The sequence below is a fragment of the Arachis stenosperma genome, chromosome 9 (assembly GCF_014773155.1).
Source record: "Arachis stenosperma cultivar V10309 chromosome 9, arast.V10309.gnm1.PFL2, whole genome shotgun sequence".
Taxonomy (NCBI): Eukaryota; Viridiplantae; Streptophyta; class Magnoliopsida; order Fabales; family Fabaceae; genus Arachis; species Arachis stenosperma.
The window spans coordinates 20,606,359-20,625,489 of NC_080385.1; positions in this window are offsets into that span (position 1 = coordinate 20,606,359).

Genomic DNA, 19,131 nt, shown 5'->3' on the forward strand with positions numbered 1-19,131 from the left:
TCGCCGTTATTATTATCGTTATCATAGAATTTTTGCCATATTGATAACGTTGTCTGATCCGAAATTGATTTAGAATAATTGTCTGATTATTTTTGTATGTTTTTAAACTCAGTTTGTGTGTCATAATTATTAAAAAAATATTTTTGTGTATTTGTAGCAAATTTTTTGTGTAAAAACTAAGAAATTTATGTGTTATTATTAAGAAATTTCGATTTATTTTTATTTTGATAAGTTCTACATAATTCAAAACTCTTCCTCAAATTACACCGAAATAAGAATGGAACAAATTCATCCCAATAATAATTCAGATTCGAAACTCCTACACTGAAATTTTGCTACAAATGCACAAAAATATTTCCTTTAATATTTTTTTCTCCTTTTTTTCTTATTTCTTTTTTTTTCTTTTAATCGAATGAATGTAGGTTCATCATCTTCTAAATAATTTTATAATTTTATGTGTTTTTTCTTCTTCATTGTTTGATTTTTTTTATTCTTGTTAAGAGAGTAAAACAAGAAGAAACTTGAGAAGGTAGAAGCAAAAGATGAATAAGAAAAAAAAAGAAAAAGATGATGATGAAGAAGAAAAAGAAGAAGAAGCAGCAGCAGAAAATGAGGAAGAAAAAGAGGAAGAGTTTTAAATTATACAGAACTTATTAGAATACAAATACACCAAAAAATTTCTAAAACATACCAGAAAATTTTTTAAAATACACCGAAATGAGAATGTAATAGATTCATCACAATAATAATTCAGATTCAGAACTCCTACACCGAAATTTTTCTACAAATGCACAAAAATGTTTCTTTTAACGCATTTTTTATTCTTCTTTTTTCTTTATTTATTTCTTTACTTTTATTTGAATAAATGTAGGTTCATCATCTTCTAAGTAATTTTGTAACATTATGTATTTTTTCTTCTTCTTTGTTTGATTTTTTTGTTTTTATTCTTGTTAAGAGAGTAAAATAAGAAGAAACTTGAGAAGGTAAAACAAAAAAAAAAAGAGATGAATAAGAAAAAAGAGAAGATGACGATGATGAAAAAGAAGAAGCAACAAAAGATGAGAAGAACGAAGAGGAAGGGTTTTAAATTATGCAGAACTTATCAGAATATAAATACACAAAAAAATTTCTATAATATACCGGAAGTTTTTCAAAATACACCGAAACGAGAATGGGACAGATTCATCACAATAATAATTCAGATTCAGAACTCTTACACTGAAATTTTGCTAAAAATGCACAAAAATATTTCTTTTAATGCATTTTTTCTTTTTTTATTTGTTTTGTTTTTTCTTCTTTTTTGTTTGTTTTTTGTTGTTTTTATTCTTATTAAAAGAGTAAAACAAGAAGAAACTTGAAAAGGTAAAACAAGAAGGAAAATATGAATAGAAAAAAAAGAGATGATGATAATTCAAGTTTCTTCTTGTTTTACTCTTTTAATAAGAATAAAAACAACAAAAATCAAACAAAAAAGAAGAAAAAACACAGAATGCTACAAAATTACTAAGAAAAGGATGAACATACATTCATTCAACTAAAAAAAAAAAGGAAATAAGAAAAAAAGAAGAAAAAATGCATTAAAAGAAACATTTTTGTGCATTTTAGCAAAATTTCAGTGTAAGAGTTCTGAATCTGAATTATTATTGTGATGAATCTATCCCATTCTTGTTTCGATGTATTTTGAAAAACTTCCAGTATATTTTAGAAATTTTTTTGTGTATTTGTATTCTGATAAGTTCTGCATAATTTAAAACTCTTCCTCTTCGTCTTTCTCATCTTTTGTTGCTTCTTCTTTTTTATCATCGTCATCTTCTCTTTTTTCTTATTCATCTCTTTTTTTTTTGTTTTACCTTCTCAAGTTTCTTCTTATTTTACTCTCTTAACAAGAATAAAAATAAAAAAATCAAACAAAGAAGAAGAAAAAACACATAATGTTACAAAATTACTTAGAAGATAATGAACCTACATTCATTCAAATAAAAGTAAAGAAATAAATAAAGAAAAAAGAAGAATAAAAAATGCGTTAAAAGAAATATTTTTGTGCATTTGTAGAAAAATTTCGGTGTAGGAGTTCTGTATCTGAATTATTATTGTGATGAATCTATTCCATTTTCGTTTCGGTGTATTTTAAAAAATTTTCGGTATATTTTGAAAATTTTTTGGTGTATTTGTATTCTGATAAGTTCTATATAATTTAAAACTCTTCATCTTTTTTTTCTGTTAGAAACAAGAGACTGAGAGAGTAATCTGAAAAGTGTATTATTGAGTTGTGATCAAAGGTACAATATACAAGGGGTATTTATAGGTGCTAAATGAATCAAAGTAATAAAGACGTAGAATCCTACAATTAATGTACAGATATACTATATAAATATAGACGATACTAATTGATCTAAATTGATTCTAATGATTCTCTAATCTAACATCCCCCCTCAAACTCAAGTGGGAGCTAAGGAGACCAACTTGAGTTTGGATAACAAAGTCCGGAAACGAGTCGGGTGATGAGCTTTCGTGAAGATATCAGCAGTCTGATCCAGTGTTCCAACAGCAATGAGACGAACAGCATCAATAAGAATACGTTGTCGAACAAAATGACAATCAATCTCAATGTGCTTGGTGCGTTCATGAAACACATCATTATGGACAATCTGAATAGCACTGCGGTTATCACAAAAAACATCAGTAGGGGACGACTGAGGAGCACCCAAATCTTCGAGAAGCCAACAAACCGAGATAACTTCAGTAGTGGTGTCAGCGAGGGAACGGTACTCAGCTTCTGTGCTTGAGCAAGCAGTGAATGTTTACTTCTTAGCATGCCAAGAAATGAGAGCGTCGCCAAGAAACAAACAGTAACCAGTAGTAGAACGACGATCAGTGGGATCACCAGCCCAATCTGCATCGGAGTAAGCCTGAAGAGACAAAGAGGAATAGGCAGAAAAATAAAGGCCATGAAATAGAGTGCCTTTGATGTAACGAAGAATGCGAAAAACTGCCGCATAGTGAGTAGTACGAGGAACTGACAAGAATTGGCTAAGCACATGAACCGGATAGGCAATGTCTGGTCGGGTGACAGTCAAGTAGACGAGACCGCCAACTAACTGTCGATAGAGAGTCGGATTATCCAAAACAGTGCCATCCATAGGGGTAAATCGAACATTAGGCTCAAGAGGAGTAGACTCAGTGCGACTATCTGTAATCCCAGCGCGAGCAAAAAGATCTGAAGCATACTTAGCCTGAGAGAGATAGATGCCATCATCGGTGGAGATGACCTCGAGACCAAGAAAATAGCTGAGAGAACCAAGATCTTTCATTTCAAAGGTACGGTGAAGTGAGGCCTTGAGATCAGAGATACCATCAACATCATCCCCAGTAATGATCATGTCATCAACATACAAAAGTAGAAGAACAACTCCATGTTCGCTTTTACGAATGAAGAGGGCATTCTCATAAGGGCTAAAAGTAAAACCAAGACTGCACATGGTAGTGTTAAACTTGTCAAACCATTCACGAGGAGCTTGCTTAAGTCCATAAAGTGCCTTGCGAAGGAGACAAACCTTATTAGAAGGACAAGGATATCCCGGAGGTGGTTTCATATAGACTCTCTTTTTCAAATTCCCATTAAGAAATGCATTCTTCACATCCATCTAACTGAGAGACCATTTTTTAATCGCGGCAATGGCAAGAAGAGCTCTAACAGACGTAAGACGAGCGACGGGGGCAAAAGTCTCTTCATAATCAATACCATATTCTTGCATACAACCTTGAGCAACCAAGTGGGCCTTATAACAGTCAATAGAGCCATCAGAGTGAGTCTTGATCTTGTATACCCATCTACTATCCACAACTTTCTGATCAGAAGGAGGATCAACCAGATCTCAAGTGTGTGCTTTTTCAAGTGCCTGTATTTCTTCTTGCATTGCTTGTTGCCATTTTGGGTTTGAGGAGGCTTCTCTGAATGTCTTAGGTTTATGTTGATGAAGAATAGTAGAAAAGTAGTGGTAATCAACAAGATGAGGAGGTGGATTCCTTACCCTAGAAGAACAAACGGTAGGAAGAGGCATGACGGTAGGAGCATGATCATTGTCCGGTCTGAATCATCGGGAGATGGAGAAGGCGGAAGAACAGGAGGCTATGGAGGGTCACTCGAGATAGAATCTGTAGAATCATCACTAGGAAAAAGATCAACATTGGGGTTAGTAAACAAAGGTGATTGAGTAGTAGGAATGGACTCAAAAGATGAGAATCGAGAAAACATGTGGTGCTCCCAGAAGACAACATGACGAGATATACGAATACGTTTAGAGAGAGGATCCCAACAACGATAACCCTTGTGTTCAGTGCCATAACCAAGAAAACAACACATACGAGCCCGAGGTTCAAGTTTACTATGTTCATGAGGCTGAAGAAGAACAAAACATACACAATCAAAAACTCGAAGAGAACTATAATCTGGGGAGGTATGATAAAGACGCTCAAAGGGAGTAACATTACCAAGAATAGAAGAAGGGAGTCTATTGATAACATGAACAGCAGTAAGAACAGCTTCACCCCAAGTACGCTCAGGACACGAAGAAGAAATGAGCATTGCACGGACGGAGTCAAGAATGTGACGGTGTTTGCGTTCAGCTCTACCATTTTGTTGAGATGTACCAGGACAAGAAAACTCAGACAAAGTACCCTGTTCTGCAAGAAAGGCTAAGAGTTTGGAATCACGGTATTCCATAGCATTATCACGTCGGAAAATCTTAATAACCTTGGAAAACTGGGTTTTAATCATAGTAGCAAAGTTAATATAGATCTGAGGTAACTCATGGCAATTAGTCATCAAATAAACCCAAGTAAAACGAGAATAATTATCAATAAAAACGATAAAGTATCGAGCTCCGCCCATAGAGGCAGTGGGAGCGGGGCCCTAAACATCAGAGTGAATGAGATCAAAAGGAGAGCAAGCAAGAGATGAATTATTGTGAAAAGATAAAGCAGGTTGTTTGGCAGTTTGGCAAGAAATGCAATCAAAAGATTCATTTGGAACCTGACCTAAAACACCCTGAGACACAAGAGGACGCAGTTTTCCTAAGGAGGTGTGGGCAAGACGCTGATGCCATAAGTGGAGGGTAGAGGGAGAAGAAGCAGCACAGAGATTTGGTACAGGAGAAATATGAAGATTCTCGAGTTCAAACAACCTTCCGACCTTACGTCCAGTCCCGATGATTTTTCCCGTCTGAGGATCCTGTACACGACAACCAAAAACAGAAAAAGTAACTTCAAAACCCAGATCAACAAGTTGACCAACAGAAATAAGATTGAAGTTTAATTTGGGAACATAATAAGTATCTGGAAGATTAAGAGTTGACTGGGATATAGAACCCTTGTGTGTTGCGTGCAAGAGGGAGCCATTTGCAGTATTGACGGAAGGTCCATTTGTAGTGGTAGACATGGATGAGAAAATATTACGCAACGGAGACATGTGATTAAAGCAACCCGAGTCAAAGTACCATTTAGAATTACCTGGAGGGGTGGAAAAAGCAGTAGGGGTATTACCAGAAACAGAGAGAAGACGCTAAAAAAGAGATGCAATATCAGAAAGAGAGACAGTATACGAGTTAAGTGGACTAGGACGTGGTGGGCGAGTAGGACAGGCTGTAATTAAATGTCCCGAGAGCTTGCAGTAACAGTAGAATAGCTGTGAATAATGGTAGCTAATATGACCTTTCTGGTGGCATGTGCGACATTCAATAGAAGGACAGTCGGAGAAGAGGTGCCCAGAACGGTTACAGTTTCGATAGAATTTGCGCTTTCTGTCGGTGGCAACAAAAATATCTGGCTTTTCCATGATAGTAGTCACAAAGATCAAAGAGAAGAGAGAAAACGGAAATTTCGGAGCAGAAAATGAGAAATCGGAGTGCAAAATTGGAAAGAGCTCACCAAAAAACCTTAGGGAGGGTCCTACTTGACTGCCACGTTAGCGCCACGTCAGCAGAACGGTGACACGTGGCAGCCTGCGAAAGGACAAAGAAGACAGGCTGGCGCTGAAGTGGAGGTCGGGTCAACCAGCGGGCCGGTCCGGGTCGGGTTGATAGCGGGCGCGCGGGTCGCTATGGAAGCTGGCGGCGTGACACGTGGAGGCTCCAAGAGCGTGGGATCAGCAGCAAGATCCAACAGCTACTGAAGCATCTCGGAGGAGGAACAATGGAGGTGGACAGCGAACTTCCAGCGGCGCGTGGTGGCGTGTCCGGGGGCTTCTGGCAGGGATCTCGTCGGCATTGGAAATCTGACGAAGAGAGGATCACAATGATGTCGGAGGTGACGAACCAAAGCGTCGAAAACAGATCGAAAAATGCGAGCAAAGAGGCACGGGTGGAATCTGGAAGGAAGATCAACCTGGTCGTGGTAGCGTCTTTCGGCGGCGCGTGGCGGCGCGTCTGGCGGCGGTTCTGGTTGCGTTTGAATCACGGCGACAAGACGAACAAGATGGTTACGAGGGTGACGAACCAAAGCGTCGAAAAGGAAACGAAAAAGGAGGCCAAAGAACACTGGCGGAAAGGGAAAAAACAATGAGGCTATGAACTAATATTCATTGAAAAAAAAAGGACCTAAGCTCTTGATACCATGTTAGAAACAAGAGACTGAGAGAGTAATTTGAAAAGTGTATTATTGAGTTGTGATCAAAGGTACAATATACAAGGGGTATTTATAGGTGCTAAATGAATCAAAGTAATAAAGACATAGAATCCTACAATTAATGTACAGATATACTATATAAATATAGACGATACTAATTGATCTAAATTGATTCTAATGATTCTCTAATCTAACATTTTCCTCATCTTCTGCTGCTGCTTCTTCTTCTTTTTCTTCATCATCATCATCTTTTTCTTTTTTTTATTCATCTTTTTCTTCTACCTTCTCAAGTTTCTTCTTGTTTTATTCTCTTAACAAGAATAAAAAAAAATAATCAAACAATGAAGAAGAAAAAACACATAAAGGTGTGAAATTATTTGGAAGATGATGAACCTACATTCATTCAATTAAAAGAAAAAAAAAGAAATAAGAAAAAAAGAAGAAAAAAACATTAAAGAAAACATTTTTGTGCATTTGTAGCAAAATTTTGGTGTAGGAGTTTCGAATCTGAATTATTATTGGGATGAATTTGTTCCATTCTTATTTCGGTGTAATTTGAAAAATTTTTAGTATATTTTAAAAATTTTTTGGTGTATTTGTATTCTGATAAGTTCTGTATAATTCAAAACTCTTTTTCTTCCTCCTCTTTATCTTTTATTGCTAGTACTTCTTCTTTTTCATCACTATCATTGTAAGAATCAAATTTTAGATAAATAGACTTTTTTTGCTATTTTTTTAAAATTTTCTTTCAAAAATTTCTGAAGTACTGCCAATTAAAAATAGTGAGATATGCTCAAGGATAAAAGAAATGAAAATTAAATAAAAAAAGATTTACGAGGTCAAAGTTGGCTTTGTGAGGATAATTAATCCCTCTAAATTAAATTTGACTAACAGATATTAAATACTATTTTACCATTGACTTAGTTACCATACCAGAAAATTTTTAGCCACAAAACAGTTTTAGTGACAATTTTGTTCGCGGCGAGAAAAATTCTAGTAACCGAAAACCTCAGAACTAGTAATAAAAATAATTTCTATCCAAATAAATGTGTCTCTAGATTTATATTAGTCATCCCTTCATGATTTACTTCTTTAAGAATAAATATTAGCCATTAATTATTTTACCACCCCATAAAAGTTATCCAAATCGAATTTCTGACTAATATTCCACAAACAACTCCTAGAGGTCCCGAATCCTCTTGCTTGCTACCCAGGTAACTCGACCCCCTCTTTCAGCCTTTGGGCCGAGATTATCTCAACCTTTCACCCCTCTCTATTGTGTTTTTAACCGCGAGTATTTAACTGCGATTAGCTACAAATAAACACATCATTATCACACTGACTGTATTCTTCAAAATCACGCCCCTTCTCTCTTATTATCAGCTCATTCCTCTCTAATTTTTTCAGCCCTCTTTTACCACATTCAATAACATTTTACCATAAAGAGAAAGATAAAAATCGTGAGTGAGAGAGGAGAAAGACATAGGTAGTTAGGATGATACATTTATCTGCTTTAAAAATACGAGTTTTACTCCTAACAACTACATCTTAAATCCTAATCCCTTGTATATATCACTCCTGATCTTATCATTAAATTAATTAATAAATTAACTAATTTATTAATATTTTTATTTTACAATCTTTTTAAAAAAAATGGCATGAGAAAAATTTAAATTGAATATTATTTTAAAATATAAAGTTCTTTTAGTCTAATTAGAAAATAGAAATTAGAAATAATTTTTTTTAGTTTAGTTGTAAATTGTATTTATCCTATTATTTGTCGATAAAAATAAAAAATTAATTACAACTTAAAAATTAATAACCTTATAAATTATATAAATATTTAAAACTAACAACTTAAAAAAGTGTATTTAAAAATTTAAAAACTAATAACCTAAGCAAATAACTTAAATTTTAAAAAATAACAACCTAAATAAAATAATTTAAGTAAATAATTTAAAATTTTAAAAATAACTACTTAAACAAATAACTTATAATTTATAAATAAAGTTTTAAAAATTTTTTAATAACAACACCTAAACAAATAATTTTCAAACTTAATGTATGAGCACCATGTCAGAAAAAAACTACTCCTTTTTTTTCAAACTACTAAATTAGTTTAATTTTTTAGGAACAATAGAAAAAAAATTAAGTATAAAAAATATAAATTAATTTTTTAAATAGTATAAATAACCCCACATTTTAACAAAATAAGTAATTTCATTCAATTTAATCTAATATTTTGTAGTTAACAAATTTGCTTATAAATTATGTAAATAAACAATATATTTTTCAAGACATTTGTTTACTTATGAATTCAAAAAAAATTATATTTTAAATTAAAAAAATTTAAACACAGTACTTTAATTAGCAACTATAAATTAGAATTATATTTTTTAATAATTACACATTAAAAATTAACAACTAACTTAATTATATCAATAATATTTCATATTAAAAATATAAAACTTTATGATATCAAATACTAAATTAGAAATTAACAAAATATCAACGGTATGAATTGAAAATAAAATCACAAGTAATAACTAAATATCTTCAATTTATATTAAAAAAATTCTAAATTCTAAATATAAAAATTAAAAAAAAAACAACTTAAGAACAAATAATGTTTTCACTAAAACAAATATATGTTTGACATTATTCTATTAGATAGACTTAAAAAAGATTCTAAAACATGTACATTCAAATTCTCAAATTTTATTCTCAATTTTGATCATCTTACAAGTTGAAGTATCTCTTTTCACCTCCGAATCTTCGGAGTCCGAAAATAGTCGCTTGATTGGTTTAATAGTATTTTTCAACACTTCAGATCCTCCATTATTCATAATCTCATAGGAGAATTCAAGCAATAAATTATGTGCAAAGTATTACATTAAATAAAAGACATCCTTCTCACATTTTATTTTAACTCAATAATATTTTTTGGATAAGATTAGACTTTAACTTTAGAAAAACAAACAAAAAATTTGTTTAAAGAAGATAACCACAACTTGAACACTTAAAGATTTTTGTAAAAATATAGGGAGAATTTAAAATTTAAATTTTATTATATCAAATAAAATTAAAAAATTAACTCTATGTTAATAATTAACAATCTTTTGAAATGTCATAGTTACTTAATTATTTCATAATCGTGTGTTGATATCAAATTTTATTTTATTTTAAATTTTAAAACTTTAAAATATTAATTAATTAATTTTTTTTGAGAAAATAGATATTAAAATTATAATTTGTTACGGTTGCAAAAGATATTTTATATTTAAATTTTACTAACTTATCAACATTTAATTTAAGCATAATTTGAATTTAAAAAGCAAACTTAAGTTTGACTTGAATATAAAAAATAAACAAATCTCTTAATTTAGTAAATTTTTAAATCTAAAAAAAACTTAAATAAATAAGATAAATAAATAAAAATAATTTATATACAACGAATTAAAATTATCTTTTTTTATTTTTTTTCAGTTAAAAATATTATTGTATCTAATTTCTTTAACTGTTTAATAATTTTGTCTTTATAATTTTAAAGAATACAACCTCATTTAAAATTCTATTGATATTATTCTTAGATCCTTCAAATCTTGCAAAGCTAAATAAAAAAACAAACAAAAAATTTTTATTAGATAACAGAAACATAATTCTAAACTTAAGAATTGAAAAAAAGTATACACACCTATTTTTAAATTAAATGGAATTTTCATCTTTAATATTGAAAAACATCATTGTCATATACATAAAATTTTGTAAAAAATCTTTTCTAAAACATTCAATTTAATACACAATGAGTGAAAAGTCACATAAAAAGAACATGTTTTGAGAAAGTTGTGAATGAATATTAATTAAAAAAAAACTCATATTTTCATCGAATCAAACTATTTCAATTGAGTATGACAATAGAAAATTTTTGTAACTCAATAATGTCCAACTGTCCATAACTTTATCAAAGAGAATAAAAAAAGATGAGATAATTACCATCAATTACATGAACTTAGTTATTTTATTAGTTATTAAGTGAACTTAATTTTCTAAAAATGATAATTCATTAGTTTTGTGTTTAAATAAAAGTGTATTATTATTATAATAAAAGTAAAATATAACTATAATTTAAAAATTTAAAAGTAACTTTTTAAGCAAATAATTTATAAATAATTTTTTAAATTAGCTCAACAATATTAAAAATTAAATATCTAACAACTTAAAAAATATATTTAAAAATTTAAAAACTAACAACCTAAGCCAATAACTTAAAATTTAGAAAATAACAAATTAAGCAAAACAATTTAAGCAAATAACTTAAAATTTAAAAAATAACCAACTAAACAAATAACTTATAATTTATAAATAAAATTTTAAAATTTCTAATAATAACACCTAAACAAATAATTTTCAAACTTAATGTATAAGCGTCACATTAGCGAAAAAATTTTCCATTTCTATTATTATTTGTATTTGTATTTGTATAAAAATAAAGATAAAGATATAACAAGTTGTACAATCTGTTTTAAAATAATTATCATATTGGTTTTTTTATACAATAAAATATCAATATATTTATATATAAAATATCTTTAAATATATTAATTTTTTAATATATAAAAAAATCAGAGTAACAAGTAATTTAAAAGCAAGCAATAATACTACTTGAAAAAAAAAATGAAAATAATCTTCCTTGGTATTCTTTCAACTACGGTCCGGTCTTCACTGTAACTAACAACCCAATAACCCCATTTTGAGGACCATGACTTCTTTTGTTTCTCACTTTCTCTTCTCTTTCGTCATTTAGAACAACACCAAACTCCAAAAGTATACAGAGTACACCTTTTTTTTTCTTTTCTTTTCTTTTCTTTTTTAATTTTTATTTTTGTTTAAAAGATAAACAATATTGTATGCTAAGAGTGAAGACTCGACTATTCTTTTTTCTTCTTCGGTACACAAGACTCAACTATTCTAAATTTCTAATAACAATGTTGGGCTCATGGGCATGGCTAGTCAAGCATCAATAATTGACCTAAAGCAAAAAGTAGCATTTTATTTTACTAGACTTAGAAACAGGTTAACGTAATAACAATACTCGTCTGATGGCTCGGGAAATCTTTTTTAAATAATCTACTTAATATACAAAAATTGGATTTACCCCGATTAATGAAGGTGAGGTGTCGATCTCTCGTGACTCTATTTTTCCTCCAAAATGAACTTTCCTATTCTCTATTCTAAATTATTTTATAAAAAATATCTTTATTATAATTATATCAAATCAATATTTAATGCATTATTAAACTATTTATCAATTATCAATTGAAAATACTTTTAATCATTTTAATAATAATAATAATAATAATAATAATATATGATAATGATATGATAATTGCACCGATCGTAGTAATCATAATAAGAATATTTGAATTTAATCATAAAATGATCAAATTTTATGATATTAATAATGCATATTAATTTTAAATATTTTTAGTCATTTTAATTATATTAATTTTAAAAATATTAATATAATTCTAATTCTTATTTATTATCCAATAATAATAATAATAATAATAATAATAATAATAATAATAATAATAATAATAATAATAATAATAATAACTTGAAAATCGGTATATAAACTATTTCAATTACCCGTGTATTATTATTAAAATTCTATATGTTCCTAAATATAAGTCTTGAAAAACACGACATGCCACTGCTATTAGTGTAGAGTTGTTTAGAAAGATATAATAGAATTTATATTTCTAAATTTCAAAACATATATTTCTATTTCAATCTATGTATATCAGGTATAATATTCTTATTCATTGTCCGAGATTTCTCTGATTATGATAGAAGATAATAATTCTAATCATATTATAAAAAATTATATAATTTTAACAAAATTAATATATGATGTATAATTACTCTATATAATAAAAAATTACCTTAATAATAAATAATTTACATATTTATTTTTGTTTTACTAAAGTCTATATATAATTTTTTTTTCGGTACATGAATCTAAATTTGAGAGTCTAACTCATAATTTTATATTTATTATTTTTTTTACTACTTCATAGAATAAGAATGTATTCTTTGTTTTTCATCGAAGTTGATCCTTTTAAGGTACAATTTATAATTTTGATACACTATTAGTGTAAAATAATTTTACACAAATATTCAATGACGTAATATCATATCATAAAAAATAACTATCTTTTATATGGTTTGTATTCACCTAAATGATAATCCAAAAATATAAACATAATTAAACAATTATATAAAATATTTTATATTATCAATAATTAAAATTAGTCTCTAATTTGTATCTAAAAATATAAGATAAAATTATACATTAATTTAATTTAATAAAAATAAAATATTATTGTAACATTATTTAATTAATAAATTTATTTAGTTAGAGGTTATATCTCTATTTTTTTTTCAATTTCACTTTAATATTTACCAATAAATTGAAGAATTTTGTATTGATATCTATTTTGATAATTAGTTCTCAAATATAAATTAAAATAAAAATCAATTAAAATATTAACGTATTTTTGTACTTTTATCTATCTAAGTAAATAATTCTATTATTATTATTATTATTATTATTATTATTATTATTATTATTATAAATTAATTTTTTTCTTTCTTTTATTAAATAATTAAATAATCTATAAAATATATAATGAGGATATGAGAAATTTAGTATAGATTTTTTTTAAATATCATTTATTGTATATAATTCATAAAAAAATATATTTCACTTTTATTATTGATTAGAAGATAACCTATTTATATTTTGATTAATTTTATTTATTTATTATTATTATTATTTTACAGAAAGATAAATTAATAACTATATTATTATTTATCAATATATTAATATTGATAATGATTACATAAAAATTATTTAATATTTAATATTTTTATATTATTTATTTTTTATATATTTTGATATATTTATAAATATTTTTTTATTATTTTTATATGCTATATGTTTATTCCCATTATTTAAAATTTTTGTAATTTATTATATCAATTATTATTTGTTACTTATAATGATTAAATACAATAAATATAAATTAATTTAGTTAAAAAAAAAATCATTGTCTCGTATGTTTTTTTATTTATTTTTTTAATTTATTAAATCAAATCAATTATAATAAATTAATTATATCAACTAATTAATTCAATCAATTATTTTTTAATTTATTTTTTTGAATTTAATAAATCAAATAAAATTAATTATACTAATTATTTCTATGAACTAACTGATTTGATTAATTCTTAAAAATATTTTTATTTAATTTATTTTATTTATTTAAATACTTGAATTATAACTGATTAGTTATTTAATTTTATTACGATCAATATCAAATTCTATTTTAAATATAAAAATATAAAATTTTATTCCTTCCGTTTTTATTTTACCACTATAAAAGACCATATATGCTAGAAGAAAATATTATTCATTTACCAATTACTCTTTCATTAGGTACTTTTACAACAATAATTCTTTTTCTTTCTATGAGGCGTCGTCACAAGAAGGTAACTATCGTGAACACAAACCACCATACACTCTTCAACTCCCGTACTCATCATTCAGAGCAATATATGATATGTTATCCATTAAGCATTTATAAACTATGGTGTTATCATGTATGCATAAATAAAAAAAATTTTGTAATTAAGTTTAAGTCACTTACCTGTTTGTGTGGTATATTATAGTGTGAAATTACTTTTAATTTGTGTTGTGCAATGATATTATGGTTTAATTTAAGCTTTTGTTTTAGAATTGTGTTATGATTTTATCTCATCTTTTTCTCTTAGATATCAAGTTGATATATTTTTATTTATTATTATTGAAACGAATGTGATATAAAATTTGTAAAAAAAAAAAAAACTCTCACACTCAATTTATTTTATTGTAAACTTTTATCTCTTCTATTTCTTTTTATTTTCTTCTTATTCATTTTATTTTTTTTTAAATATCATATAATTTATTATAATTTATACCAATTATATCAGTTAGTTTAATTCATTAATTTATAATATGCATGATAAAATAGATTATTTATTACTTATACGTTTATTCTTCTAAAATCTAAATCTGAATAATTATATTTTTAGTTTTAATTATGAACAAAATATTATTAATAATAAATAATAATTAACCACTCAAACTTTTAATCAAAGTGTTTGAATGATTTTTATATTTATTAATATTAATTGTTGATTTTTTCGTCAATAAATTGTATTATAATTTTATGTTAGTTCATAATTGATTAATGATTAATATTCATGAAATTATATTATTCTAAATTTTATATTTTATAAATATTTTATTTAAATGTATTTTAAACATAAAAATGTATTATTTTTAATAATATCATAGTTTTACTTTTTTTAATTATTCTAAATGAATATTTTATCAAATACTAATTAAAGTCATCCTTCCATTTGTTTTTACTAATTTATTATCTAACTATTATATAAAATTAAAATTATATTAATAAATTTAATATTAAAGTTAATTTGACTTTTTATTTAGAGTGTTTTTCGATTTTGTTAGTCTAACCAACCAAAACTATTCAATTATAAATAGTCACTTCTATTTTATTTTATATTATTAACTAATTAAAATTACTAAAATTTAATAATACAATTCTGTTTTATATTTTTATATTTAGTTCAATCCATCTAAGTTATATAATAATTATTTTAATTTTTATATTTTATAATATAATACTACATACATTAATAGTAAATAACATAGTAAATTTTCATATTTTAATATTAAATATAAAATTAATACGTACAAAAGTTTTTAAACTTTTAAATCAATACGAGTCGTTGTAAATAATACTTATTTATGGCATAAACAAATTAAAGAAATACAGAATAATCTTAAGTTTTGCATATAAAAATTTAGGAACATGTTATATGTATAAATGTAATTGCATAGTATTTTTTTAATAGTGTAGACCAACAACTGTAATTTTATTATACGGTCAAATTAAAAAAAAAAGTTGTAATTTTAAAGGTAGTAAAAAAACAACAAAATTAATCAAAAAAATAGTTAACTTATATTATTATATTAATTTATTTAATATATTAAATTATTTTATTTATATTAAGATTAATTTTAAATATTTTAAAATAAAAAAGTATAATTAATTATAATTTGCATCTTAAATTATGTTGAGTACATGATATTCTATTATGCTGCTAAAAGTAAAAATGAGATAACAAATATAATTTTATCTATTAATTCAGTATATTTATTTATATTTTATACTTTTTTTACGATTAATTTTGTACAGTATTGGTATATTAAATAAAAATACCTATTATAATAACAAAAAATAAAATAAAATTTCAATCAATAATTTTATTTTCTTTACTTTTTTTTTTCAGTTTTATTTTGGATTTTAATTTATTACTAAAAAGTAGTGAAATTCTATTGATACTGAAATAAAGTTGCAAAAAGGTTCATAGGGTAGAATAAGTAAAATAATGTGATATCCACATTACAACATCTAAATAAAACAACCTAGGATCTAAAATGTTTATCTTTCTCTTTCTCGCCGTCTATTATATTATCGATTCTATTATATAAAAATCAATTTTTTACATTTAATGATAGAGTCAACGTAGCATGTTTCTGAGAGTTTCTTAATTTATTTTGTTTAATTCATTAAATACAATTCATTATGATGCATTAATTATATCAACTAATTGATTTGATTAGATATTTAAGTATTACACAATTTAAAATTATGTATATTGATTTGATTTTTATGATATATAAATTTAAGGAATAAATTAAAATAATATAATTTATTACTTATTTAAATTGAATACAACAAATACAAAATTAATTTAGTCAAAAGTTTATATTATAATCTTCTATACATAAAAATGACAAAACAAAATTGTAAAGATAATCTTTTTATCGTTTTTGCTATTTTAATTTTATTTTTTTGCTTTTTTTTTATGTGTAATTTTATTTTACATTAACTTTGTGTATTTAATAACAAAATATATTCGTATTAATTCTATCATATAATAATATATTTTTCACTTATGTTAATCAAAGAATTTCAATAGTTATCAACTACATCTAATAGAATGAATGAGAAGTGAGAACTACAATAAGTTAAACTCAGATTCAAAATGCTGAAACGAAGGAAAGAAAACAGTGGATATATGATTAGAGAAAAATATATAATAACAAAAAATATACTAAAACTGGATTTTTCCTCTAACTAATAAAAGTAAGGTGTCAATTCCTCATGAATTCATTTTTCCTCTAAAATGAAATCACTATTTTCTCTTCTAAATTTATTTTAGAAAAATATCTTTATTATAACTATATTACAATTAACATTTAACGAATAATGCATGATTATACTAATTTAGGAAAATATCTTTATTATAATTATATAAAATCAATATTTGATACATTATCAACTAATAAAAGTGAAGTGTCAATTTCTTATGAATTCATTTTCCCTCCAAAATGAAAACACTATTTTCTCTTCTAAATTTATTTTAGAAAAATATCTTTATTATAATTATATTACAATATTACAATTATATTACAAGTAGCATTTAATGAATAATGCATAATTATAGTAATTTAGAAAAATAAAATAAAGTCCAGTAATTTATCTTTCGACTGCACACGTATATAGAATAACTTTAAGAAGGAACCACGTATAGTAAATACGGTCGATGATTGTAAAACTATATACTAATATTGATATAATATTATTTCAGGTATATGTTTTGCAGGTATCAAAGAAAAATGTTGAGTTATTTTTTAGTGGGTTTAACTTATTTATTGTTTATTAGAGAATTTTGTGCATTAGAATTTTCTAATAATTTATTATTTATTTTGAGCTCATTTTGATATGTTCTTACTTGACAGTAAAACAACATATAAAAATTTGTTGGTGGGTCTAAGTATTACTAGGTTTATGGTCATATCGAGTATATATGTTTGATTTATTGAAAAAAGTAAATTACTAAAACTAATTAATAACTATTTTAAAGTTAATACATTTAATACTAGATTAAGAAAAAACAAACAATACATAATATATTACATTTTTATTAATCAAATTATTATAATTAAAATTAATTTTAACAAAAAAATTTAAAATTATAATTTCAATCTTATCACGTGCTATTACACTTATTTTTTTTAAAAAAGGTTGATTTTGGTATTTAATGTTGTGTTAATTTATTTTAAAAAATTTTGATATGCTTAATTTATTTAAAAAAATCAATGGGCTTGCCATTCTAAATTTCTTTGATTTATTTTTACATTTTACTTTTTTAATCAATTTATTTTCTTCTAATCTTTCACAAAGTTACAACGATAAACAAGCAACATCATGCCAATTCTATCATCTACTATAACAATATATAAAGCCAATATCAAAAGTTGGCTATAAATTTAATGTCCAATTTTTTAGATTATATTTACCTTCCAACAAATTATTTCATAAAACAAATTATAAGAATAAAATAGTCGCTAAATTTGTTTAAAAAGACCCATTAACCTCCCACTTAACAAACAGTTTTGCTACTCCTATAACCAACAGTACACGCATATAGTTTTATGAGTTCTAAAGGCAATGAAACCAAACCTCATTCCACATTCTTCTTGAACTTTATGATAATTTATGTGCTCTTGAATTTTATCACTGGAAATTTTTATTATTTGGTGTTTTTAGACTTTTGAACATGAATAGTGGGATTGTTGGTTTAACTTTTAAGTTTTGAATTTGTATTTTTGGAGATTGAAGTAACCGAATTCAATTAGGAGGAACTTAGTAAAATAAAAAAAAAATCAATATAAAAAGTAGAAGAGAAGTAGAAGATCCAAAAGAGGAAGAAGCAGAAAACTAAAAAAAGAAAAGGAACGTATAACAGATATAATAGAACTTGATTATTAAAAATATTTGGTCACTCAATAATTTTAAAATGCTAATTTAATAACTAATTAGAAAATTATTTTTTTTTCTAAAAACAAGAGGAAGAAAAGTAAAGGATTTGAAATAAAAATAATAAAAAAACATGAAAAGGTTAGCCACATATTTGGGGGATAAAGTTGATTTGTAGGTATTTATATTAATGGAATTGTTTATTGACCCTTAAGTCTATGAATGATAGTAAGGGGATAAAATAAAGTGAGTAAGTTTTAATATTTAAGTATAAAAAGAAAGAACAGCACAATGTCATAAAACTTTTCGAAATTTTTTATTTTAATTTTGTTATTTTTAACTATTTTTTAAATTTATTTATAATAATAATATTATAGGAGTTTATTATATGCAACCGTTATAAAATATGTCATCACCTCCATCTCCATTAATAATTTTTGTTTAGTTGACAATAGAATAATATTAAGTTATTTTTAAAATATTTAATATCAAAATAAGATGAACAAAATTAAAAACAATGTTGATATATCTAAATATTTGGGACAAAATT